The 27,390-nt window shown below is 43.8% G+C and overlaps 2 long non-coding RNA genes across 2 annotated transcripts; both read right to left on the bottom strand.

Moving 5' to 3' along the window:
* Nucleotides 1–1,750: 1,750 nt before the first annotated feature.
* LOC308585325 lies at nucleotides 1,751–6,454 on the bottom strand. The gene is made up of 4 exons (XR_014007274.1): nucleotides 6,242–6,454; nucleotides 5,782–5,959; nucleotides 4,122–4,237; nucleotides 1,751–1,908 (listed from the first exon to the last, which is right to left on the bottom strand). It is a non-coding gene; the product is annotated as an uncharacterized lncRNA (long non-coding RNA).
* Nucleotides 6,455–22,506: 16,052 nt separating this feature from the next.
* Nucleotides 22,507–24,407, bottom strand: LOC308585367. The gene is made up of 2 exons (XR_014007337.1): nucleotides 24,066–24,407; nucleotides 22,507–23,271 (listed from the first exon to the last, which is right to left on the bottom strand). It is a non-coding gene; the product is annotated as an uncharacterized lncRNA (long non-coding RNA).
* Between the last annotated feature and the right edge of the window lie 2,983 nt (nucleotides 24,408–27,390).

The following is a 27,390-nucleotide window of genomic DNA, read 5'->3' as shown; positions in this document are numbered from 1 at the left end:
GAGTTCCTACTGTTTGAAAGCAGACAGTAATTTCTTGGCATGATTTATGAGAAAAATATACTATATTTGTACTAATCCATTGCCATGCTGGTGATGGACTGTGCATGTTCCAGGGTGAGGGAAGAACTCAAGACATGCAGGATTGAAGGAAAGGAGCAACGTAACAGCATGGGTGTATGAGCAGAGGCAGGGGTGGACTTGGGTACTATGGCACCTGGGCAAGGCCATAATTTGGTGCCACCCCTCACCCTCACCCTGCCTTCCCAAAGGCAAGTAAGGAGGCACTCGGCTTTGGGCTGGAATCAGGTGATCGGAACATATCACATCAGTTGCCCGGCTGCCATTGCATTTCCTGACCCCATTCAAAGTTCTAAGTAAAGGACCCCTGACCATTAGGTCCAGTTGTGATCGACTCTGGGGTTGCGGCGCTCATCTCGCTTTATTGGCCGAGGGAGCCAGCATTTGTCCGCAGACAGCTTCCGGGTCATGTGGCCAGCATGACTAAGCCGCTTCTGGCGAACCAGAGCAGCACACGGAAACGGCGTTTACCTTCCCGCTGGAGTGGTACCTATTTATCTACTTGCACTTTGTGCTTTCGAACTGCTAGGTTGGCAGGAGCAGGGACCGAGCAATGGGAGCTCACCCCGTCGCTGGGATTCAAACCGCCGACCTTCTGATCGGCAAGTCCTAGGCTCTGTGGTTTAACCCACAGCGCCACCCGCGTCCCTCATTCAAAGTTCTAGTTATAACCTTTAGACCTTTGAAAGGTTTGGTACCCGGCTGCTATAAGGATTGTCTGCACCCATACCATCCTACCCATGTCCCAAGATCTGTGTCAGCGCTTTTGCTTAAGTATCCACCAGGGCGGATGGCTAGGGCTGCATCTACACTGCTATTAAAAGAACACTGAAAATGCTCTAGAAAAGAACCATTCTAAAGCTCACAATGGAAAATTTCACAGAATTCTGATTTCAGCTCTACAGCGCCCTCTGGTGTCACAGGGTTCTAACGCATTTATAATGTTTTCATTTTACTAATGTAGCTGAGGCCCAGGTTAGCAAGCACTGCTAAGGGTCTTCTCAGCAGTGGCCCCACAATTGTGAAACTCATTTCTTTTTGAGATTCCGCAGGCCTCGTCCCTGTCAAGAGGGATATCAAGAGTTGAAGACCTATTTTCTTGATGGCTGTTGAGGGTTATGTTTATTTGAATGAATGTTTTATTGTTATAGGTTGAAATCTCGTTTTGGTTTTAAGTGTTTTAAGCCATTTTGTGTAGCTTTCCTGAAAGCAAGGTTTGTGTCTACTCAATAAATGAATAAGGATCACAAAATAGCGTGCTCTGCACACTTTTGCAAGCACTATCTAACTGCTAAGTACTGTGTAACTATACAAGTGGATCGTCCCTGAGCAATTAAGATAAACTTACTGCAGTTCTCTTAACTTCCCCCGAAATTCCTGCAGTGTGTTGCTCAAGGAGCAAGGCCCTCCTAATGTACTCGGAATTGAGCTTTAGGCAAAATTTGGTCATGACTGTAATATTATTTCCCCTCCCAAGTCAAGTCTAGCCAAGGAATGTACAAAGCGAGAGCAAGCGCTTTGTGCTTAGCTCGACGGAGGCAAGAACAAACTGTGTTCGGCCACATATTAAAATTAAAGCAACGATAATCTAATTTGCTGAAGGAATTTCCATTAGTATTCACCTGGTGGCTAGCAGCTTTAATCTCCTGCCATTAGTGAAAATAGGAGCTCATTAAATAGCAATTATTCCTTTAATAAGGATAGGAGTCTGTGTAGAAACATTGCTGTTATCACTTCCCGCGTAATTGTTCTCAGTGGCCACCATTAATAGAGTGTCACTATGACACAGCCCATCCCCTTGTGTTCAGCTATCATCATCACCAACAGGTACTAGAAAGAGAGAAAAGTATAACGTACATTATTTCTGGATTTCCTCTGTGGAGTGCTGTAGAAACTCCTCAACGATAACTGTTTTATCAACTGTTTTATAACGAGATAGATAGATGATATAGATAGATAGATAGGATAGATAGATAGACTTCTTGCAAGCATTTAGGAATTTGCTTTAACTACACAATAGTAATTTTGACATGGTCCCTTGGACAATCACTTACTTTGGTTTATTTTGTTTGAAGTTGGAACCACTTAAATACGGGAGCATGGTGAGAGAAGAAATGACAGTCCATCACACAGGACATATACCCATTTCTAAGCTTTATGTCTTCACTAGACAGTATTCTAGGTCTGTTGTACCAAATCACAGTTCTCCTGAATGATATCATAGCTTTGCTTACAAACATCAGTTGCAGAAAAGGTACAGCCTTCCCTTTTTGTTAAAATCAATATCCACCACACTGTGCTTACTGATGCTGTGCTGTGTCTAATAATCATTTGTTACGATGAAAACATAACCCATCGCTGCCAAATGCACTCTATTTTATTATTTATCTACGTGCCTAGCTGTGAATACTCCCACCGTCTCTAAAAAGGAGCATTTATTATTAAATATTCCAATTTGCTCAGCACCCAAAGGCAGTAGGCTTAGCTCTATTCAGGCATTCGTTGTGTGTACAGCAGAGATAATGTTGACTTGAAATGAGGGCCAGAATTTTAGCCCCACCCACTGCAACTTTGCATCTGCTTTCTTGAACTATCGCACACTATGTAAGGTAAAGGTAAAAGGTAGAGGACCCCTGTACAGTTAAGTCCAGTCAAAGGTGACTACGGGGTTGCAGCGCTCATCTCGCTTTCAGGCCAAGGGGGCCGGCATTTGTCCACTGATAGCTTTCCAGGTCATGTGGCCAGCATGAATAAACCACTTCTGGTGCAATGGTACACTGTGACGGAAACCAGAGTGCACGGAAATGCTGTTTACCTTCCCGCCTCAGCTGTACTTATTTATCTACTTGCACTGGTGTGCTTTTGAACTGCTAGGCTGGCAGTAGCTGGGACATACCAATGGGAGCTTACCCTGTTGCACAGATTCGAACTGCCAGCCTTCTGATTGGCAAGCCCAAGAGGCTCAGTGTTGAGAGCACAGTGCCACCTGCTCAAAACTCAGAGGATGAGCTCCTGCTCCCTTTTTGAGAGCTCTGCACAATCAGCATCCCTGAACTTATCAGTGTCCTGTTTGCATGGAGCCCCAGCATGCAAGCAGGAGCGCTTTATTACGGACCATCATGCATAAAGCACAGTTCTCCCATGAAACAGGTGTGATATCAGAAGTGGATCTAAAAAGCAAAGGTCTGCGCCCAAGTCCACATGCAATTACCTTGCAAACAAGAAGCAGGTGAACAGGACTCCAATAAACCCGGTGTGAAAAAGTGGAATCCGCCTGACGCAATACCGTATCTTTTTTCTTTCTCTTAATTTTCTATTGTGGGTGATAGCCATCACACTGAAAGTGGAGCCTGTCTTAACTCTGAATGGCAAGAAATTGTTTTATTGACACACACACACACCCATTATTAATATAATCAGGCAAAGTGTGTATCACAGAGGAAGGTCTGTTAACTATGGGTTTTTTGCCCATAAAGAGTTAATGTAATATTAAGCTACTGGTTCCTAACTGATCTCTAGGCTGCACTCTTTAACTATAATGGGGTATCCTTTTCAATATGAATTGGTTAGCCATGGTCAATATTTTAGCTTCCTCAAGAGAAATCTGCTAATTTCCCCATTGTGCCGCATTTGACATTGGCAGATGAATTTTCATTGGCATAAAGATTTTAATTTAGCTAATCATTTAAAAATATGACATGCATTTGGCATGATCCAGCCAAGGTTATGCAGTTTTCAGTCCTGTTGAATGCAATGAGAAATTTTCCAACATGTGCTTAACTCTCCTAATCAAACTGATCTGTGAGACTTCAAAACACTTCTCTCATGTGGGTTGTGCCCATTGCTACTTAGCCAGATGAGCAAGTCCTAGAGCAAGGGTGAGGAATATGTGGTTTATGGAAGTATGTGGTTTATGGAAGTGGACTACAACAACATCAGGAAAGCCAGAGGTTGCCCTCTGTGCCCTAGACGGGTAATTCAAGTGAGAAAATTTCTCTGCAGCACCCATGTTGTAGTCACAATAATTTTAGATTACTTCTTACCTCTGTGAAATACATGCAGGGAAGAAAGGTTAAAAATCAGAGGCATCCATTTTTTCACACTCTGTCTCTACGTCCATATTGCCATCCACCATGGAAAGAGATTTTCCCCCTACACCCTGGAATGAGCATGCAAATGGAATTAAGATCAGAAGCATATTGACTCAAAGGATCTGATTAAAGCTATATGACATGTAATTCCAATCTAATCCATAGCTTTCCAAACTTTTCAAGTTAGTGACACACTTTTTTGGACATGCATCATTTCGCAACACAGTAATTCACTTCTGCATCATTTTGTGACACAACAATTCAATTTTACTAGGGAACCGGGGGTTAAACTAACCCTTTCCGGTCCCAGGAAGAGCGCAGGGAGCGTTTGTGCGACACACCTACACACTGCAGCTGACACACCAACATATCGTGACACACAGTTTGGAAAACTCTGACCTAATCTTCCACCCGAGCAACACCTCCCCTTTACTGGCTCCTAATTTCTCAGTAGTGATGTATGGAAGTGAGAACTGGACCATAAAGAAGGCTGATAGCCGAAGAATTGATGCTTTTGAATTATGGTGCTGGAGGAGACTCTTGAGAGTCCCATGGACTGCAAGAAGATCAAACCTATCCATTCTTAAGGAAATCAGCCCTGAGTGCTCACTGGAAGGACAGATCGTGAAGCTGAGACTCCAATACTTTGGCCAGCTCATGAGAAGAGAAGACTCCCTGGAAAATACCCTGATGTTGGGAAAGATGGAGGGCACAAGGAGAAGGGGACAACAGAGGATGAGATGGTTGGATAGTGTTCTCGAAGCTACCAGCATGAGTTTGACCAAACTGCGGGAGACAGTGAAAGACAGGAGTGCCTGGCATGCTCTGATCCATGGGGTCACGAAGAGTCAGACACGACTAAACAACTAAACAACAACAGCAGATCAGATGCTTAAATTATCTGTGTCCTTCCTCACCTATTCATTTAAATGCAAAATGAGGTAGGAAGTGTTCCAGGAGATGTATCCCATTCCAAGAGGTGTATCCCCATCCCACCCAGTGTTCAGAGGCCAGACTCTCCCAGCGCCCAAGATTTGTCTCCCACCCCTACCATTTCCTCTCAAGTCTCTCAATAAGAGGTAGCTTGTTGGGCAAACAAGCTACTGATCCACCTATAGCTTGCTGCTGTTTCCTGCCTCACAACTTCCACCCAGGAGGCAGGCACTAAAAATGAGGACCCCCTTTGACTTGGGGTGTCATGCCACTGTCTATGCCTGCTCACTTGCCGTCTACCACTTTGACTCTCTAGCTGTGCTCAGATCTGGCCGACTCTGCAAGTTGTTGCCCTGATATAGCTGAGGTGTTGCCAACGTCCACGTGCCAGCCTCCCTTCTATCAACTTATTTTGGTGCCAGAGTTTCCTGGGGAACTTATAGCACATTGTCGCATCGGGGGTGCTTAGAAGCCAACTCTCCCCTGTGTCTTCAGCTGCTGCTTCTTTGGCCACAACTATCTGTCTGTCTATTACACCGCTGCTCTTCCCAATTAAATGAGTTCTCTGGATGGGTCACCAAACAACAGAGATCAACGTGCCCACACAGTGTTGCTGCCCACCTCAATGAGAGAGAGAAAGGGATCAAGAGAGATTTCTTTTGTGCACACACATACTTACCTCTGTGAGGAAGTGCTGATGTACACATGTTCCTCCTTCTGCCTGCCTCGATGTCAGGGACTTGACTAAGGAGGAATGGCGGGAGAGCTCCCCTCTTTTCTGAAGCTTCCCAAGGGCAGGAGGACAGTATTGATTTAGAACAGTGGTTTGCAGAAGGGCAAAGTCTAGAGGAGAAAAGCTGGGAAATACTGGGTGAGGAGCAGCTAGAAGAGCATACACCAGGAGAGAGACAGTTGGCTGATTCAGTGTCCTTGGATAGGCCCCCACCCCTTTGCCTAAGACTAGATGGGCTTGGAAAGTGATGGAACAGAAACCGCAATGGCAACAAGTTCAGATTACCCGGCGTAAGAGTGACGCAGATTGATGGGGATGAAGGGGGTGAACCTTTACTGGGAGCAACGCCATATTTTAGTGTGCTATGCTTTCCTTTCTCTCTCGCAGTGATTATTAAAGAACTTACCCAGTAAGAACGCTCCTTCCATTTGATCTGTTTAATTACTGCCACCGGGGGAGAGATCCAATTCTCTGAAGCTTCAAACTAGGATAGAGAGAGAAGGCTGTGTCCCAGCATGCTTCTGCTGCTCATTTCAGAGAGAGAAGGATACTGGACATTGTGGGCTAATGTTGATGCTGCCAGCACCAAAGAGAAGGACGAGTCATTGTGACCTTGCACTGATGCTCAAAGAGAAAGACTGGCCATTGTGACCCCATGCTGCCATGGTAATGTTGCTTGCCTGAAGGAGCATGGCTGCTTGAGAGAAAGAGACTGGCCATTGTGACCTCATGCTGAAGCTCTTGCCTGAAGGAGGGGCTGACCATTGCAACCCTTGAAGGTGGGAAACTAACTGCTGTGATCTCATGCCACAGGTGGTGGTGGTGGTGATTTTATACACTGGTACCTCGGGTTAGAAACTTAATTCGTTCTGGAGGTCCGTTCTTAAGCTGAAACTGTTCTTAACCTGAAGCACCACTTTAGCTAATGGGGCCTCCTGTTGCCGTGGCGGTGGTGGCGGCGCGCAATTTCTGTTGTCATCCTGAAGCAAAGTTCTTAACCCGAGGTACTATTTCTGGGTTAGTGGAAACAAAATAAAATAAATAAAATTTATTTTAGCGGAGTCTGTAACCTGAAGCGTCTGTAACCTGAAGCATCTGTAACCCGAGGTACCACTGTATGAGTAATGCCCAAATGGCTTCTTTCCTGAAGGAGAGAGACTGGGCATCATGCTGAAGTGGCCTGGTTGAAGGAGAGACCTCCTTCAGGTGACCAAAGGCCATAGTGACCTCATGTTAATGCTGCTTGCATGAAGGTAAGAGATGGCCATTGTGATTGTGATGCTGTCTGTCTGAAGGAGTTAGAATGGCCACTGGGAAGGAGAATGTTCCTTGGAAGGAGATTGTCATGTTTCAGGGCAGCTGTGCCCATTTGCCTCAAGGCACCCAAATGATGGCCTTCGGTCAGTAATCCCTGCAGTCTCAAGCAAGGTTTCCCAACCATGGGTCTCGGACTACAATTCCCATCATCCCTGACCACTGATCTTGCTAGCTAGGGATGATGGGAGTTGTAGTTCAAAAACAACTGGAGACCCAAGGTTGGGAAACACTGGTCTAAAGCAATGCCTACTGAAGTTCCCTTGTCCCATAGCAAGAGGCTGACTGAGTCAAGCAGTTTTGGAGACATAGCTATTCGGAAGCAAATGTTCAAGGAAGAGGATGAAGCACTGTCCGCTTCTAGCAGGAGCTCCTTGCATTCATTATCAGCTGTTCCACTATGAAGTTCAGCACCAGGGCAGGACCGCCCATGTGTCTAGGCAGACACTGAGCAAGAACACAAAGAAATAACTTTAAATCCAGGAGAAAATTGCATGTTGCCATCCACAGCCTAGATCTGCAAGCCAATCTGTGTGCCTGGCTTGGGTGTTTTATTATTATCCCCCACTCCCAACATGCAGTCTAGAGGATAAATGGGGAGGGGATTTCCTCTGGCTTGTCCAGTATTAAAAAAAACTTATGGGTGTTCTAGGGACATCAGCTGCTCTCTACAGCCATCTATTTTTGCTCTGCATGATGACCTTATATCAGAGGAATTGGATCCACTCCCAATTCCATATAGCATTCTCACAGATTTCATTGGCTTGTAAATTTTAGGCAAGGAGCAGATGTGCCAGGTCCCCAAACATCCTTTGGTATTGTGCGTCAGCTGTACAATCAACAGTGCTAGGTCCTTGCATAGCCATAATAGTTTCTTCCTGTTTAGCCTGAGAAAAGAAAACAAGTTTCCAGTGACTGAAAATGAGACTGGGAGGCCCATGGCTGGATATTTGGTATGCTGGGTGAAAAATCAGCTGAAATGCTTTTTGCAAGGATTCAGATTTGGCCAGGGCCATTCTTTGGGGGAAAGATGGCTGCCATCACCGGGCCCATGGAGGCAGCTATCTATTTGTACAAGAAGGCCTTGAAGAATGACACAATGTGATGATGTTGACAGTGGCGGAGCTTCATGCTCCGGCACCAGGGGTGGAGAGCAGGCGGGGGTGTGGCCGGCGCACATCTCAGGGGCGTGGCACCCAGCACGGGGGGGCCAGCCGTGATGGCACCTCACTAGGATCATGATGCCAGAGGCAGTGCACTCCCCCTGCCCCCCTCTTCCTCCACCAGTGGATGTTGATCCTAAGAATATCTTTGGGGATGATATGTCAGTGTATGCAGGCGCATGATTGTGGTCACTGGGCACATCAAGAGTAGAAATGGGGCTAGGCTGCATGGTCCCACAGCTCTCTTACATGCAATGGGGTTCACGTGAATCCCTTATTTATATCTGCATTCACCAGTGGTGTGCGGTCAGTGGACTAGGGGGACTAGGCTAGTCCTCTAAATGTTCCCCTGGTGCTTCCTGTGGGGTGTGTCATCACTGTAGCAGTCAAATGCAACATTTTCTGTTGCCTAGAGTGGACACACAGGGGAATGTTGCTCCAGACAGGGAGGACTTCCTGTCACACCTGGTCTGGAGCATCCTCCCCCTGCGTGTGACCAGATAGATGGGCGTGACCCTAGCAGACCCTATAAAAGGACTGGTCACACAGCCATCTTCCTCTTTTGGACTTCTTTGGCTCTTTTGCCATCTTCCACAAGGCTCATCCTTACAGAGAATGGAAGCCACAAGGTAGAAAGTCTGAGGCCTGTCTCAGACTTTTTTCCTCTATAAATGTAAACTGTAACCACAAGATAAAGCCAGCCTTCAGGATGCTACTGTGAACTGAATGCAAGTAACTTTACCATTAATTTTAAAGAAGACTGTCTTGTTGTTGTTGTTGTTGTTGTTGTTGTTGTTGTTGTTGTTGTTGTTGTTGTTAAGAGGGAACTAAAGGGGAGATTTACCAGGAAAAGCCATAGTGGATTGCTTAACTTAAATGATTCTAACGATCTTGCTTCCAGCAGCGTGCAAGGGAATGTGCTCTGCTACTTGCTCACTAATGTGAGTGTGAAAGGTTAATATTTAATTAATATAGCCTCTCCTACTTTCTTCAACATTCCCACACCTCCTTTCCAAAGCCCAGAAAGCTTCTATCCAGCTTAGGAAGGAAGGCACAATGCTCATGTGTGCGACCTTCCTCTTCCCCGCATTGCCCTCGCAAGCTGGCACCTCTGGCTGTAACTGTTCCCCTACGAAAAGTTTCACCGCATGCCACTGGCATTCATCAAGTCATATACCCAGAGAGGGCTGAGAGAGGTTAGGAACTTGGTCATTCCACTGTTAGTGACCATGTATGTATCTTCAATGAACCCTTCCACACATGTGGAAATCAATGGTCCTTGAGAATGTCAGCCGAAGAATAGATGATGCCATTGATCTTTCAGCACTCTGTGTCTCTTGCATTGACTATCAAAACAGGCTTGAAAACCCAAATTTCCAATTGACTTAATGAATTTAAAACATAATTGGAAAAGAGGGTAGATAGCATTCTTGAAATAACCAAGACTTCAAAGGAGTCCTGTAAATTTCAACATGAAAGAGAATTAACATCCTGAAACAAGAAGCAGAAAATGGGGAAGTTTTAGGGGCCTTTTTATGCCTTCCTCATGCTTTGCCAGTCTTCTACAGTGCTGAGATTTAAGAATTAAAGCTTTCTTAAGGTATAAATAAGAAACTGGCATGTTTAGCCTTGCTATTTTATCGAGGTTGCCCTCATTTGCTTGTTTATAAGACATTGTGGCTGTTTCTTCTCTGCTGGGGCATCCTTCCTCAATAAATTTTACCAGATCTGGGTGCTTTAAAATGTAGGCACTTCCTGTCAGTAACACTTGAGAGGTCTGCTATTAACTATATTTGGTAGCACTTCCGAGCAAGGATTTTTAATAATGTGAAGGAAAAAGCTGCTATCCCTCACCTAGAGCATCAAAGTAATGATGAGGCATTTGGTAAACAAAACTGGAATTCTATTTAAATACAGTTGTTGAAGGTTGTGGATTAATGGTTACTCTGATAAGTCCCTGAGGTGGCAGTTTGGGGAGCTGGATGGTGGCAGCTCACAGGCTCGTTCTTTCTTCCCTTCAAGGCAACCTCTGCTGTGTAGAAAGCTTTGCATTGCATTGTCACTCTTCCATGGCTTCTCTTCGACACGGAGCCATTGAGATTTAGATGCAGGAAGCATTTTGTAGGGCCAATGTTCTGGTTCTTTCCCAGTCCCTCCCAGACAACTGACATACACATTTTGCCTGAGGAGGAACTCCCAGATTTGCTTTGCATTTTGCAGGGTGAGGGAGCAATAGAGGTGGGAGGGGATGGGAGTTAAAATCTGGAGATCCGGGGAGACAGATGAACCATGCTTTTTTCAATATTTTCAAATTGAACGCTGCTGTGGCAATGACAAAAATTATGGTCCAATCAAAAGCCTAACTAAATGTGAGCACTTGATGTATCAGAGTAATAACAAAGGAGCAATAGGACAGATTTATCAAATACTTTTCTTTGATAATATAAAAATAATGTCATTTCAGAACAAGCAGGAAAGAGATTTAAGGGCTCTGTGCCACAATATATTGGGCAATGGATATGAAAAAACACCCTTTTTAGTACCTTGCAATTGGCAAACTTGAAAGAAACCCTGGTTAAAATGTCCTGTGGTTGATATGTGATACCACATAAATTGGGAATTATAGAACTTGGATTATGACACATCCTAGAGATGTTTGAAATGTTACGTTGATCAAGTTTATATATTTTGGAGATATGAAATTATTATTTGGGGGGGGCACTTTGTGTCGTTGTATTTTGAGCAGATGACTGAACAGAAGATTCCAGAAGGTCCAGTGTTGCTCTTTTATAGTCCAGATTTACAGTGTGCATATCTACTCAGACCAATGGCGGACTTGGGTATTGTGCTGCGAGGTCAAATTTGTTGCCCCTCAGTCCAAAGGCTGGTAAGGAGGTACCTGTCTTTGGAAAGAGATGCAAGGGTTCTGGCAGAGTCCTAGAGCCCACCCACATCCTTCCCAAAGCTTGGAAAGTGCTAACAAGGCTTTGGGAAGGAGGTGGGAAGGCTCTAGGACCCTGTCAGAGCCTCATGTCTCCTGCCCAAGCCCAGCTCCCAGGACCTATTCACTGCCTGCACAGCCCTAAATCCGCCCCATTAAGTTCAATGAAACTTGGTCCCATGTAATTGTGTATCGCACCCAAGACAGCCTGATAAAAAGTTGATTCAGGAAAAAAGATTGGCCACACACACACACAAACACATTCTTTTTAGCAAACATGAATATGCATTTGCTATCTACTCTTGCCCTTTAATAATAATAATTCTATTTATATGCTGCCCATCTGACTGTGGAGACTGCCAACAAAATATTTAAAAAACTTCAAACATTAAAAACATTGTTGACATGTTGTTCTCCCTCTACAGCCAGAGGCATTGTGCCTCTGAATACCCATTGCCAGGAATTGAGAGTGGGGACTGGGCTGTCACATTCTGACTGGCCACTGTGAGAGCTGAATATTGGACGAGGTGGACCATTGGCCTGGTCCACCATTGCTCTGCTTATGTGTTTGAAGCTAGCCTAACATCCCATAGCAGCGGTACCGATTTATCTACTTGCACTTGTGTGCTTTTGAACTGCTAGGTTGGCAGGAGCTGGGACAGAGCAACAGGAGCTCACTCCGTGGCGGGGCTTTGAACCGTCAAGCTTCTGATCAGCAAGCAGCATTTCCATTGCTCTGGCTTCCATCATGATGTCCCATTGTGCCAGAAGCCACATGACCCAGAAAGCTGTCTGTGGACAAACCCCGGCTCCCTTGGCCTGAAAGTGAGAGAAGTGCCGCACCCCATGGTCACCGTTGACTGGACCCAACCATCCAGGAATCCTTTACCTTAACCTAACATCCTGTGTAATTCTGGTTGTCGTTGTTTTGTTTTGATTTTTAACCAGGAAATATGGTGAAGGAGGATGACTCAGGTGCAAATTCCAGTCTCTGAAAATCCTGCTTGGGAGTTGTCCATCTCTTAAATAAGTCAAGTGGTGCCATCTGTGACAACAGCAAAAGGAGAGGTGCAGCATGGGGGGCCAGAAGGCACGTGGCCCCAGGCACACATTTTTGAGGGGGCACAAACAGATGCCCCCACAACAGGCAGTGTCAGGGACTGGGCAGAGGAGTGGTGGAGAATGCCTCCCCATCCTGACCCTTCCAGGGAGGAGGAAGAGGAAAACAGTATAGATTTACAACAGGGATTTGAGGGAGGTCACATCTCAGAGGCAGATGAGGGGGAAAGTTGGGAAATCATGGGAGAACCAGAACAACAGCTGGCTGACAGGTTGTCATTAGAAAGCATTCCAGACCCTCCATCTCCTAGAACCCAGCAAGTCTTAAAAGTAGGAGAACAAAGAGCTCAAAGATACAGGGCATGTAGCAGCACCTGTAGAGGAGGTGACATGATGACAAATGAGGAAATGGGAAAGACGGTGGGTGGAGATCCACTCAGGACAATGCCATTATCCAAGAGGTTGGGTCCTATAGCCTCTCTGTGTAAAGTTTGAAATAAAACAGGATGGTAAGGAACTTTTCCTTGTCGTTATACTTCCTTGGGCAACCAGCCAGGAGCCACTGATAGCATCCTGACAGGCACAGAGCCCTGGCAGCTGAGGTGTGGCAGCTGGTGGGTTGTTCTAGTGGGCAGGTGGATGGAGGCAGTGGGCAAAGAGCCTGTTGGAAGTGGGCTCCGTTCACCCTCCATGCAGACTCAGCTCATGACCCCCTGGTGTCATTTGTCTCCATTGTCCCACATAATAGGTGCCAATTTTCAGCACGCCCACCCCAGCTGCCCAGTCCACCAGGGAGTGCAACACTTGTCCTACCCCGGACGTGGGCAACCCATGTTATGCCACTGGGCAAGAGGGAATGTCCAAAGGGTAATTTTCAAGGATGGCTAACAGATTAGCCCCTTCGCAGTTTGCTTGTCAACATTGTTTATCAGAGGGACTTTAAGGCAGAGGGAGTTTCCTAGGATGTTGCTTCAAAGTGCTCTTCAAGGCATCCATGATCATAAACTGGCTTTGTCTGCACCAGCAACTTCTTTTATTGCCCTCCTCCCCAAACCTCACAGAAAGAGATGTACACATTTTGAATGTGTAAAAAAGCATGGCGCTTCTTTACGTGGACGTGCTGAAAATTGGCACCTATTATGTGGGACAATGGAGACAAATGACTTTTGAGAATTTCCTTTTATAGCAGGCCCAGTTCCTGAGCAGACTGAAGCAGAGTGGCAGGAAAATGAAAACAATTTGTATTCAACGGTAACTGGTTGTTTTGTCACTCAAGCCTCGCCCAGAACAATTTTACCATGATAAAATGGTAATATGTCCTACTTTCTAACCAAGCCCTCTATTTCTGGTCTGGGGAAACTTTGGGCCTCCATATGCTGCTGAACTACAACTCCCAAATTCTACTTTGGCAACATACGGAGGGCCAAAGGGTATCCATGCCTGCTCTGGAATAAAAACTGAAGAGAAGAACTGCTTATTTACAGAAACTGCACCTCAACAAATCATTGCAAAATTATATTATCGTTTCATAACAATCATTAACTTTTAAAAAATAGAATAAGTATCAGGTAATTGAAATAGTGTTTTTCCCGCTGGCTGTAATAAGTTAATGTTTGGTTTTGTTTTTCAAATGCATGGCAATTTTTTTTGCAGTAGACCAAATATATTTAACCGGTCAAATACCAGTTAACTACTTCTTCTGAGTCTTTTTTCTTGTAGTATCTTCATGTGACATATTAATGGGAGATAAAGCACTATACTGCTCCTAGTAAACTGCATTTTATCACATACCCTCCAACATTTCTCTGATGAAACTAGGGATGTCCTATTCCATTATTATTATTATTATTATTATTATTATTATTATTATTATTATTATTCCCCACCCATCTGACTGGGTTGCCCCAGCCACTCTGGGGGGCTTCCACCTTATGTAAAAACATAATAAAACATCAATCATAAAAAATCCCCTATGCATGGCTGCCTTCAGATGTCTTCTAAATGGTATACAGTTACTTATCTCTTTGGCTTGAAGGCTGCATGACTCAAAACACTCCAACGGAAGCAGGGACGTACTACCATACCCTCCAACATTTATCTGATGAAAATAAGGATATCCTAAGGAAAAACGGGACATTCTGGGATCAAACCAGAAACCGGGATGAATTCTGTAAATATGGGACTGTCCCTGGAAAATAGGGACACATGGAGGGTCTGCTATCATCCTATCATTCATGTGGGATGGCCAGAGGGAGAGGAGAAGAAGAAGAGGAAGAGGAGGAAGAGGAGGAGGCTGCCTCACCTCAAGCCATTAAGGCTTTAAAAGTTCGTTTTGACCTTCCCTGCCCACTTGACTTTCCAACAGCATCACATTGGAAAATACGATTCAGTCGCAGAACAAGGAGAACTACACAGGTATGAGGAATAATTTTAGAGTAATAACATAATAGTGTTCACCCATCTTTTGATGTAGCTTTGCTGTCATTTTTAAACTTTGATTATGCTTTTTCTTGCTTTTAAAATATCTCAATTTCAGTTGGCAAGCAGAATCTGATAACTTGATTTTCCGCCGTCTTGGATCTATAACTTAATTCTGTCACTGCATGCTGGTGCCTGCCTGTGCTCATCTGTTCAATTGCTTCTTGGTATGCAGTCCTAAGTGCAGGCAGAGAATAAAGTGTGACATAGGCAGGGAAGCTTGTGGTTTAATACAAGAACCAAAATGTAGCTTAACACAGAGACTTGGGGTCCTTTGATCCAAGCACTGCTTTCGCCCTCCCCAAATGGTTAAAATCTGCTTGGGATGCACTAGATTTGGAAATCAAGTGTAGAAGAACCTTCCAAGCAAATCTGAGAAAACTGGCAGGCTCCTATGGGAAGCAATGATCCTTTCATGACCCTGGAGTCAAACTATTAAGGCTTTAAAAGTAATAATCAGAACTTAGAATTGTGCACCAAAACTGAGAGTCTGTTGCACCAGGAAGCACCAGGCACACCCTGCTAATATATAAAGCAGATAAAAGTTTTATTTCTGCGTAATCAGACAAATAGGTTGTCCATTCAGACAACATGTATGACTTTGTGCATGATCCTGTATACCTGAGGGAGCGTCTCCACCCCCATCGTTCAACCTGGACACTGAGATCCAGCGCCGAGGGCCTTCTGGCAGTTCCCTCATTGCGAGAAGTGGGGCTACAGGGAACCAGACAGAGGGCCTTCTCAGTAGTGGCGCCCACCCTGTGGAACGCCCTCCCATCAGATGTCAAAGAGATAAACAACTACCTGACATTCAGAAGACATCTTAAGGCAGCCCTGTTCAGGGAAGTTTTTAATATGTAACGCTGTACTGTTTTTTACACTTGATTGGGAGCCGCCCAGAGTGGCTGGGGAAACTCAGCCAGATGGGCGAGGTATAAATAAATTATTATTACTATTATTATTATCATCTCCTGATCTCCTTTCCCCCCATTAGATTGATATGCTCTCTTTCTTCTTTCATGATCTGCGTGATCTGTCTCTCTCTCTCTCTCTCTCTCTCTCTCTCTCTCTCTATATATATATATATATATATATATATATATACACACACAAAATAACATATACATTTGGCAACTAGCAAGGAACAAACATCCAGATAACACATCTCAAGTAAACAAGAGAAGGAGAAAAGCGTGTTTTGCCTTTCCCCAATGCTGTGCTACAAATGGAAGGATGGGCTTTGAGGGGGGGTTGCAAATGGAAGGGAGAAAATGCAAATCGAGAAGGGAAAAGTAATACGGAGCTCATAAAACAGCCGCGCTGCAGACTTGAATTTTGGAACTGCTTTGCCTAAAATTTCATGCATTTGTCACTACAGACATGCTTTGCATATTTTTCTCCTTTGAGTCATCTGTCAGACCATGGATTTGCTGCCAAGACAGCAGCACTGTGCTCTAAATCTTGGCAGGACTTTACAAGAAAAGCCAAGTGCTCTAGCTTCCTAGGGCATTTTCTGGCCTACAAGTCATGATGAAAGGGGAAAGGTGGTTTGGGTTAGGAAAGGCAACCTGCGACCTGCTAGCTTCTTTTTCGACTGCTACACAGGGATGCTGGAGAGCATGGCTTTGCGGCTGGTACCTGAACCTCCAGAAGAGAAGCACGTTATTGTTGACAGGGGCAGAAGGGATTTGTTTGGCTGAGTCGCATCAGCCATTGGAAGGCCCCAATGAAAGCAGGAATCATTCTTATTTAAAAGTACAGTTGATGGAAACTTATGCGAAGGCTACATGAAGCATGGCAGGTTTGCATGGCACAATCTAGCCAATGCCATGCACTTTTATACTGCAGTTCTATACTTGGAAGTAAGCCTCAGTGAGTACAGCAGGACTTACTTCCAGACAACCACTCCTTAAGTCCCCTGGATTTAACTTTAAAAGGTACCTGCCCCCTATATGGCCCCTTGTTAACATTAGCCTGCCCCACAATTAATGGTAGAAGAATTGCTGGTGTTGTCGGTTGAGGGCAGACTCTAAAGTGTCATTAAATCAAATGAAAGCAGAAGAACCCATGAAGGCATAATAGCGTTTGCAGAACCATCATTTACACAAGCTCTTTCCATCATTAACTTTTAGTGAGTGCATGACAGCATTTTTACTTTCTTTTTTTTTTAAAGAGAGAGATCCTTTGGCCTGGGTGAACCGTACTAAATAACATTTAAATCTCTGGTTTGCCTTTCTGTGGCATTTGATTTGTTTTCTTTCTCTCTCTCACTCTCTCTTAAAAACAAAACAAAAAAACCCTGCCGTGTACTAACTCTTTCCTTGCTTCCGAACAGTAACGATGACTTTGCTGCGTGAACTCTGAAACTCATTAACGGGAAAAGCATCGGCTTTAAGCAAATGTCACATCACATTAGCATGATGCATAGGGTGTCGTAAGGAGCTCTTAACTAGCCCTGTGCAGGGAGGCAAGAGTCGAAAATTCTTCCTTGATGCATCATGAAGATGTTGTGATGACGCTGATTATACCTGTCCGTGTTTGCTTTGATTGATAGCTGGAGCATTTATTTAGTATTCCGCACACAGTGAGCCTTCGTCGGCAATAAAAGGACAGTGAACAAAAGGATTCATAAGCAGTGGAAAGAAATTACAATAAACGGAAGCACTATTAACATGAGGAACGGCACTAGCACCATCAGCTAACAGTTTTTGGTCTTTACCTGTATGCTATTGTCATTGTTTTATCAAATGTAACACAGGATTTTCCAAGTGCTTGGTTCAGCTAAACAAAGCTCCTGGGGTTAAAATTGTTACTAGGACTGGAATATCATTTGTTGTTTAAGGGTGAATTCTGGACATAATGTAGTAGTAAAATATTTGGATCATCAAAAAAAGATGCAGGAGGAAATGATTCAATTAGGACCCCGGCAGGGGAAAGAGATAGACAGAAACGTATTTACATGCCTTTATTTCTGTCTTTGCAGTGTTACAAAAAACATGACTGCTCTTTTCATACTCCTGCAGTCGAGAGAGAATGAACACACTTGCTGTACTTCCTGTACAGCTCATATTACACTCTGAGCTAATTCTGGTGCTTCGCACTGTGAATAGACTGTCCCTCTGTTTCCCACGGAACAGTCCCAACATTCCCATTATGTTTTGCTTTCAAGCTACCAGCAGCTCGCGGCTGCATTGCTTCAATATCGTAACAGGCCCGGGGGCCGGATCCGGCCCAATTGGCTTCCAAATCCAGCCTGTGGATGGTCCGGGAATCAGTGTGTTTTTACATGAGTAGAATGTGTGCTTTTATTTAAAATGATCTCTGGGTTACAGTGGTACCTCGGGTTAAGAACTTAATTCATTCTGGAGGTCCATTCTGGAACCTGGAACTATTCTTTATCTGAGGTACCACTATAGCTAATGTGGCCTCCTGCTGCCGTTGGGCTACCGGAGCACAATTTCTGTTGTCATCCTGAAGCAAAGTTCTTAACCCGAGGTACTATTTTTTGGGTTAGCGGAGTCTGTAACCTGAAGCGTCTGTAACCTGAAGCATCTGTAACCCAAGGTACCACTGTATTTTGGGGGCATAGGAATTCGTTAATTATTTTTTTCCAAAATATAGTCTGGGCCCCCACAAGGTCTGAGGGACAGTGGACCGGCCCCCTGCTGAAACAGTTTGCTGACCCCTGGTGTAGACACATGTAGGGAGGATATGCTTTTCACATGTACAGGGGTGTGTGTGTGTGTGTGTGTGTGTGTGTGTGTGTGTGTAAAATCCATCCTGTTCTGAAATCCCAGTGAAGCAGGCTATGACTGTTATGTCTTTTAGCATAGTGGTATAGCAACAGGTGGGACACAGGTGGTGCTGTGGGTTAAACCACAGAGCCTAGGACTTGCCGATCAGAAGGTCGGTGGTTCGAATCCCCGCAATGGCGGGAAGGTAAACGGCGTTTCTGTGCGCTGCTCTGGTTCGCCAGAAGCGGCTTAGTCATGTTGGCCACATGACCCGGAAGCTGTACGCCGGCTCCCTCGGCCAATAAAGCGAGATGAGTGTCGTAACCCCAGAGTCGGCCACGACTGGACCTAATGGTCAGGGGTCCCTTTACCTTATAGCAACAGGTAGGGCAGAATCAAGGTCAGGACCCTGGACAGAGCACTAGGAAAGGGGAACTGTTGCATCAGAGTCTGCCAAAGCCATGCCTTCTGGTCCAGAAAGGCCTAATAGGGGAGATGGAAATACCGCTGTGGGGAACGGGGCAAACATCTCCATCTGCTGGATGAGAAAACAAGCCTCAGCTCCTTCACAATGTCTCATTGCAGGTTCTAGGGCCCAATGGGAAGTATTAAGTTCTGGAATTGACATTACAGATAGTCCAGCTGTGACACTGGCCTGACCACAAAAGTTCAGCCAAAGGATATGTTATATTCACTTCTGAACAGATACATATTCAGATACAGGGATCTATTATACAATATAGATATTATAATCATTAAATGAGCAAAACCTCCTATCAATAGATGGCACTGTCATCTTCTATATCTGTCTTCTCCTCTTGCTGTTCTGTCTTTGGGGACATTTCTTTAAAAAGTCAAATCTATGATGGATGGCTATGCTGCAAGGATAGCTTGCAAGTCATTTTTAAAGTTTGTCCCTCTTGTAGAAATATTTTCACTCCTGGTACTGGCAGAATTCGTTGCTGCTGCGGTAAAATTATGTCTTTGGCACTTAATGCCAAAAATAGGCTTCTGAGTGGCTTCTAAAGTATGAAACCCAGTTGCACAGTCATTAAAATGCAAACAGTAAATCTTTGGCTTTCAAATTTGGCAGAGCGAGCTTGTCCCCTCGGACAGCTGATTTGGGGTGTCATCGTGAAAGGGCAGTAAACATTTGTTTATTTTTGCATTTGATTGCCAGGTTTGAGATTTTCTGGTGCCAAAATTATGTGGCTCACGTTGGTGTCATGGATGGGCCACAGACAGCCATGTGAGCTGAGCCAGGAGCCATGGGATCAGCCAGGAGTCAGGACCAAAGAGTAAGACTGCATTCAGGCAGCCCTTTTCCCCATTTCCTAATGTTTCCTTACCTGATAATCTTCGGGGGGTTTTATGTGATATTTCACATGACATAAAATACACTTCTAGAAATCTAGCAGAGGTTTAGTGTTCATTTCCCTGTTGTTTCCGGGGGGGGGGGGGGTGTTTGCAACCCTGACAACCTGGAAAATTGTAAATTGTAATAATAATGATGATAATGATAATAATTTATTTATACCAGCCACACTGGGCGGCTCCCAACAGAATATTAAAAACACAAGAGAACACCAAACATTAAAAACTTCCCTAAAGAGAGCTGCCTTCAGATGTCTTCTAAAAGTCAGATAGTTGTTTCTTTCCTTGACATCTGATGGGAGGATGTTGCACCGGGGGGTGCCACTACCAATAAGGCCCTCTGCCTGGTTCCCTGCAATCTCACTTCTTGTATTGAGGGAGCAACCAGAAGGAGCTCGGAGCTGAAACTCAGTGTCCGGGATGAAAGATGAGGGTGCAGACGCTCCTTCAGGTATAATGGGCCGAGGCCATTTAGGGCTTTAAAGGTCAGCACCAACACTTTGAATTGTGCTCGGAAACATATTGGGAGCCAATGTAGGTCTTGTAATTTTCTTGGTGCTTTCATGGGTGGCAACACCAAGGCGCACCATTCCCCTACCCTGAAGTTACCAAACTGTCAGAAGCTACTTGATCTGTGTGATCCATTGAAGTTTGAGTGGAAGCTTCCCAGTGACATATCTTCAGGCATCGGACTAACTTCTACCCAGGCTGGTCATCGGATCCTTCTGGACAAGAGGACTTTCTGTTGCAGTTAAGCCTTGCTTAAGTAACATTTTTCTGAGCTGTGATATGTTCCTGTATTCTTGAATATTCTTCAGTCCTGGCTTCTGGTTATAATGCTGATACTTCTGTCCAGGTTTGTAACATTCTTTTTAAATTGCATTATGGAACTGTGGCTTTTTAAAATGGTTTTTCTGTAACATCATGGTAGAGTTCTTTCCTATCAATGGGCATAATTTGTCACAACAGCAGATGTCATTGAACATGCTGCCACCTTTTATGCACATTTTATGCCATTCTCAATTCATTAGCATCTAAGGGGGAATTTCTCCAAATATACACTTTTTAAAATTCAATTTTACTTAATATACACGATTCTGCAAAGCAAAGAATGCTTCATCCTAGTGCATTTTTGTACGCATTACTGCTGAGGAACTGCATTGCAAAATGGAGAGAAATGTGAATTTCAAAGAATGGTTGTGTTTCAGTTTGCTTATTGTTTTGATATGCGCAAATTAGGTAGGTTAGCCCCCCCCCAAACCAAACTGAATCCTACCAGAAAGATCATGTTTGCAAGAGATCTAGCTCACTATTCAATAAAGAGCAACCTCATGCATCTAGGAGTCTGTAAAAAGTGCTTAAAGTTCTTTGGCATTGGTTTTGAGCATTGTATAAAAACCTGACGCAGTCTACTCCAATTTCTTTTCCCTCACCAAGGGAACTGGAAATCCCTGTGCTTGATTCCCCTGATAGTCATAGCCATCACAGGCTTCTTGGAGCCCTGTTTTCATACAACCAGGCAAAACAAATTTGATTTCCATCCCCCTTAAGTGAGTCCAAATGGGAGAAATGAACAAGACAAACAAGGTCATTTCCCTTACACACTCCCATTATTTAGATTTCATTTTGCTCATGCCACAGCTGATCAATGCCTCGTGGTTTTTGTTTGCCGTTAGACCAAGTAGTCTATATTTCTGTAGTCTATATATAGAATATCGAGGAGAGAGGCATAGGAGGAAGTTGAACAAGAGGCTGCTTCCTTCCAAAGAAGATTAACACCATTGGCTTCTGTGCTGCTGGCTGAACCTCCAGTTCTGCTGCTGGATATTGATATATATTCTTGCTGGCACTAATATTGCTGCTAAGCAATTATTCTTTGGCCTCTTTTTGTCCTCCTTCAGGACTGCTTTAGCAAATGGGAGAGAAACAACCACGTCACTTCTGGGTAGGGATGGAAATCTGTTAATTTCTCTGTTTCTTCTTTTTTCCAGTCTCAAATTCAGTTGGAGAACTGCACTGCAAAATTCATAGAAGTAAATATTTCAAAGGATGATTGTTTCTTAGTTTGCATATTGGTTTGAGAAGTGTAAATTAGGTACCTTCTCATTAAAATTGTAAACAAAACTGAATTTCCTACCCATTTCTACTTTTGACTGGAACCAGCATTCAGTCCAATGATTGACATAATATTTTTTTTAAAAAAAAGCAATGGATCAAAATGTTGCAGTAGCGAGCTTTTGAGTTCTCCAGAATTGTTCATCAGGCAAGAATGTTACATAAGGCAGGAGTTGAGAAGGATGAGGAAGAATTAAGAAGTACCAAATCATGTGTAATTGAGGACAGAATCACAGAGGTGGGCTCTGGTTAGAGTATCCCAATTACTGGAAATGCAACAGCAGTTGTCATTCAGTTTGCAACTGAAGGGTTAATTCTGTTCTCAGTGTTAAGTCTACTGAGTTGGGTTGGGGGCCCATAGTTTAGCAATGGGCAGAGGTAGGACATGCTCTGATTGGCTGTGCAGTTCTGAGGGAGCTTTTCCTCTATATGTTTGGTTGTATGTTTCTCTGCTATGTAGAAGGCCTGAAGTAAGAAAGACAAAACGTCTCCGTTCCTTGGTCCTCACTGTGTTTTTGTTCAGTTTTGCTCAGTAAAGTGTTAGCAGGATTTCTATTCTCTTGGGACTCTGTCTGCATTATTTAACAGACTTTGCTAGCACCAGTGACTAAGGGAGGTTCTGCTGAATCTAGGTAGGAAGCTTAGGTTCTGTGCTGAGCTTTGAGTCTGGATGTGCCACAAACTTAATTGGATGTGTGGCTCCCTCAGTGAATATTCAATTTACTGCTAACGGCAGTGTTCCATTCTGCTCCACTGCATATTCTGGTTCTGTGGGCAGGCTTCCATGTAATATAATATCACAGGGGGCTGCTTACATAAAACATCATGGTTGTTCTATTAGAAACAGATGGCATCTTCATGGGCTCTCACACTCAGTTTGTTCTGATATCATGATAACCTGGCAAGGGGTTCATGTCACCATTCAACAACTCATTACCCTTTGTTTGACAATCGTCTGAGAAGAAAACCCAGAGAGGTTTGCATGTATGAGTTCCTGGTTAGTGATCTGCCAGTTGCCTAGAAGCTTTCTTCTTCCAGCTTCCATGTGCCTGTATGACTTTCATGATAAGGCAGGTTCACTGCAATTTATATGCCACCAGAATGACATAATTAGAAGCATAGAAGAAGCAGTTTATACCAAGTCTCTGATCCATTGGTCCATCTAATTCAGCAGGGTCCCCACCAATTGTCACAGGTTCTCCAGAGGTTCAGAAAGGAGCATTCTCAGCCTTAAGTGGATATGCTTGGGACTGAGCTTCTATGGACAAACTATGTGCTATGCCACTAAGCCAAGGCCCATAGTGATGGGGGGGATGTGTTTTGTACTAGAGCAAAGCTTACAAAACATCTGATAGCCAATACATATTTTTGAAAAATAATAAAAATTCTCAATTAAAGTTAGATCATGCTTCAGCGTTGCGCGTGAATGAGTAGTTGGGGACTCTATTAATCCAGTTCAGTCCCAGTTTAATCCAATCAATTGTTAAATGAATGTACCGATTAAATGAATGTGATTTTCTGTTTTAAACTTTAAAATACTCATTTAAATATCCTTAAAATATCAATGACTGCCCTTCTTCTCTTTCCATGGTTCATTTTGCATATGTTAAATCCCTGCATATTGTCCATAAACTAAACCACTCAGTATTCCATTATTACATCCATCAAAACTTATTTACACTGTTGAATTTATCTTAATGCTGCAACATTTTCAAGTGTGCACAATTTCCTCCCATATATTCAATAAACATTTTCCAATCTTCTCTAAACGTATGTTCTTCTTGTTCTCTTACGCTATATGTTACATCTACAAGCTGCACATATTCCATCAACTTAAGTTGCCATTATTCTTTGGTTTGGACCTCGCTCATTTTCCATTTTTGGGCTAACAAAACACAGGCTGCACCTGGGAATTTCTGTCTGTATTATTCCTAACAAAATGGACTCTGGGCTTTTCTTTTGAAAAATACTTTTAAGCATGTTTTTCAATTCATTATGGATTATTTCCCAATACTCTTTTACCCTTTTACAGGTCCACCACACGAAAAGTACCTTTTTTCATGTAGAAAGCTAATGTATCAGGAAGAAGAGTTGTCCCCACACAAAGAAGACAACTTGAGCCATGACTTTCTTTTATCATACAAAGGAGCTCTGGTGTGAATCTAGCTGCACTGATGGAAGCACTTGGTGGCCTCCTCTTCTGATGTGAACAGGGCAAATCTACCCTGCCATAGCTATAGGCAGTAACTGACTTGCCTCCATCCTTGCTGGCCGCAAGCTTGCATGAGGTCATGGCTTACATCATAAAAGCGGTCGATTGTGAGCTATTTTCACTTGATCCCACTGTGTGTACTGTAAGCTTGAGTTCAGAATGGAGATGTGGAGGCTCCAGCTGCTTAATGGGAATTGGGAGATGGGCCTGGTCCCACCTGGGGTTGCCAACGGTTATTTAAAAGAACAGTGGGCTAGTGGCCAAGGAGGATCCTTCACTATTGGTGGTCTTGAGGAACATAAGGCTGCCAAGTAGGTGAAGCTAAGCAGGAGTGGGACCTCGCTGGTTTTCCATTTGGGGGCTAACAAAACATGGGCTGCAGTAGTGGTATACATAAATAAACTTTTTTGACAACTGGGAATTTCAGTCACATGGGCTCCATCCTTGAGCCCTGCCCACAACCCTTGTTCACGTAGCTGTATGTGTGCATCACACAATCCACACCCGATTGAGAACCTCGTAAAAGTTAATCGAATGCACTCTGGATAACTGAACAGAATTGTGGGAGATTGTTCCCCTGAAAAAGTGGCAAAACTCTTCCTCCTCTTCCCCTCCTGTGCTTCTTGCTGTTGCCTGTCCAACAATATTCTGACTTGATTCTCTGAAGGGAAGGGAAAATGATTTGGTTAAGTGACGGGTCTGCTTCGGGGAAATGCAAATTGACAAGAGATGCAGCCGGATTTGCTCCTAAGGCTGTGTTTTCACTTAGACAACCATCAGAAACCTTCCTGGTCTCCAGAAGAAACAAATTGCTTTGATCTTAAATGCGCCAAATACCATTAGGGTTTTCCCCACTTGCTTAGGAGTTAATCTCACCAGATAAAGGAGAGCCAGCTCCTTTAGGCAAAGTACAGCTCCAGACTCCATTTTAAGCCCTACAAAATTAATATATTGCTGGTAGCTTTGTATTTTCATTTACGTTGCCTGCACAGTAGCTTTCCAAAATTGGATATTAATGATTTACGCTGTAATTTATGTATGTCCATAAAGCAGAGCTGGAGTAACATTTGAGGAATCAAAATCTTACTCTTGGGCATTTCCAGGGCAATGTATCCAACCATTAACCCTTTCTGAAATTGCTCAAGGGTGTCATTTCCAATTCACATTTATGAATAAAGCAAATGCTCATTAGCTTGTCCTTCATTCTGTTCCAGATTTCTTAAGGGGAGGGGAGGAAACATGCCACGCAGCAGGTTTTCTCCTTGAAAGTTCAATATCCACCAGAGCTATTTACAGTATAGTGGTTTTTAAAATTACCCAGCACTCATTGGGCAATCCTCTACATTTCACTCAACATCGGACCGCTGCTGAAAACAACATCCGTGTGACATGTCCCATCCCAAACCCATGGAACATAGGATCTGCTAAACTCCATTATAATATTGTCATGTTGCGCATTCCCTGCTCCCAAATCATATCATTGGTGGAGGCTGGAAGAGGCAGGGAATTGTGCAATTCAACCAAAATAGCAAATGGGCTAAAAATGAGCCTATGAATTTGGACATGTATATTGCTAAAGGCTTTCTGGGAAATGATATATAATGAACAAAAGAAGATGTTTAAAAATGCATTTGTTAAAAAACCAGAAGCCTTTTTGTTAGGTATAACAGGTGAAGAGTTACCAAGAGAAGATAAAATACTTTTTTATGCACGCAGCAACAGCAGCGAGAATGGTACTAGCTCAGAGATGTCCGAAAGGAGAAGTACTAGAAAAAGAAGAATGGCAGGTGACTTCCTCTTAGCTGCGTTTTAGTGGAGATCCTCCCATCCTTTTGAACAGCAGAACTTCCAGTAATCTCTTTTTTTGACTGTGCTTCAATCCGCCCACTTATTTGTAAACAGAAATGTGTCCATCAGTTAATTCTGATGGGGCCTGGCTGACCTCCTGAAATGCTTTTCTAACCAATAAACCTCAGTGGTGAGGGCTTAGAACAGCTCTGCATTTTTTTTTGCTGGAATTTGTCTCTCTCAATCCAAGCTCTAACCAGAGTTGTTTTCAGGCTTTTGGTTTTTCACTTCCCATTTTATGCCAAGACAAAGAATGGAAGCTAGAGAAGAAGAAAATAAAACTGCCTATTTCTTCATCCAGTGTGATTAATCACTTCACTGCTGCTGAACTTTTGGAGACATTCCTGGAAGCAAATGTGCAGTCCTGTACAGTGTGCTCTTTTGACCTTATCTTAAGAGGGCTGCCCTTTAAGAATGATAGAGACCAAATGGAATGAGTTCAGAGGAGGGTAAGATGGTCAGCAGTATGGAAAATAAGTCCTACATGAAGGAAGGCTGAAGGAGCTATAGAATCATAGAATTGTAAAGTTGGAAGGGACTCCAAGGGTCATCTAGTTCAAACCCCTGGGTAGATGGGTAGGATTATGATAGCACTCTTCAAATAGCTAGAGGTCTGTCATGGAAAAGAGGGCAAAGGCATGTTTTTCTGTGGTCCCAGTAAGGTAAAAGGTAAAGGAACCTTGGACAATTAAGTCCAGTCAAAGGCGACTATGGAGTTGCCGCGCTCATCTCACTTTCAGGCTGAGGGAGCTGGCATTTGTCTGCAGACAGCTTTCCGGGTCATGTGGCCAGCATGACTAAACCTTTTCTGGTGCAACAGAATACTGTGATGGAAGCCAGAGCAACATAAATGCCATTTACCTTCCTGCCTCTATGGTACTTATTTATCTACTTGCACTGGTGTGCTTTTGAACTGCTAGGTTGGCAGGAGCTGGGAAAGAGCAATGGAAGCTCACCCCATCACAGGGATTTGAACCACTGACCTTCTATCCAGCAGGGTTCCCAGCACAGGGAAGAGACGAGAGGTTTGGCTACATTGTAAAGAGCTTTATTTCTAAACTACGCAGAACAGAAAAGACATCCTCTCTCTATGAAGGCAGAGAGCAGCTGAACAAAGGAACAAAGGAAACAGGAAACCATTAACTTCACATCCCGTCTCCCTTTCCTGTGAGACTGCAAGGTCTCTGGAATGTAAACAGAGTTCTGTGACTCCACGCAGCTGCTCAGTGAGAAACAAAAACGAACAGCCATGGCACTTTGATCTCTGCCTAATCTCTGGGTTAAGTGCAATGAATTTATGCAGTGCAACCCATTGCC

The sequence above is a fragment of the Podarcis bocagei genome (assembly GCF_964188305.1).
Source record: "Podarcis bocagei genome assembly, chromosome: 4".
Classification (NCBI taxonomy): Eukaryota; Metazoa; Chordata; class Lepidosauria; order Squamata; family Lacertidae; genus Podarcis; species Podarcis bocagei.
Note: the sequence above shows the minus strand (reverse complement) of the source record. Positions and strands in the feature narration are given on the sequence as shown.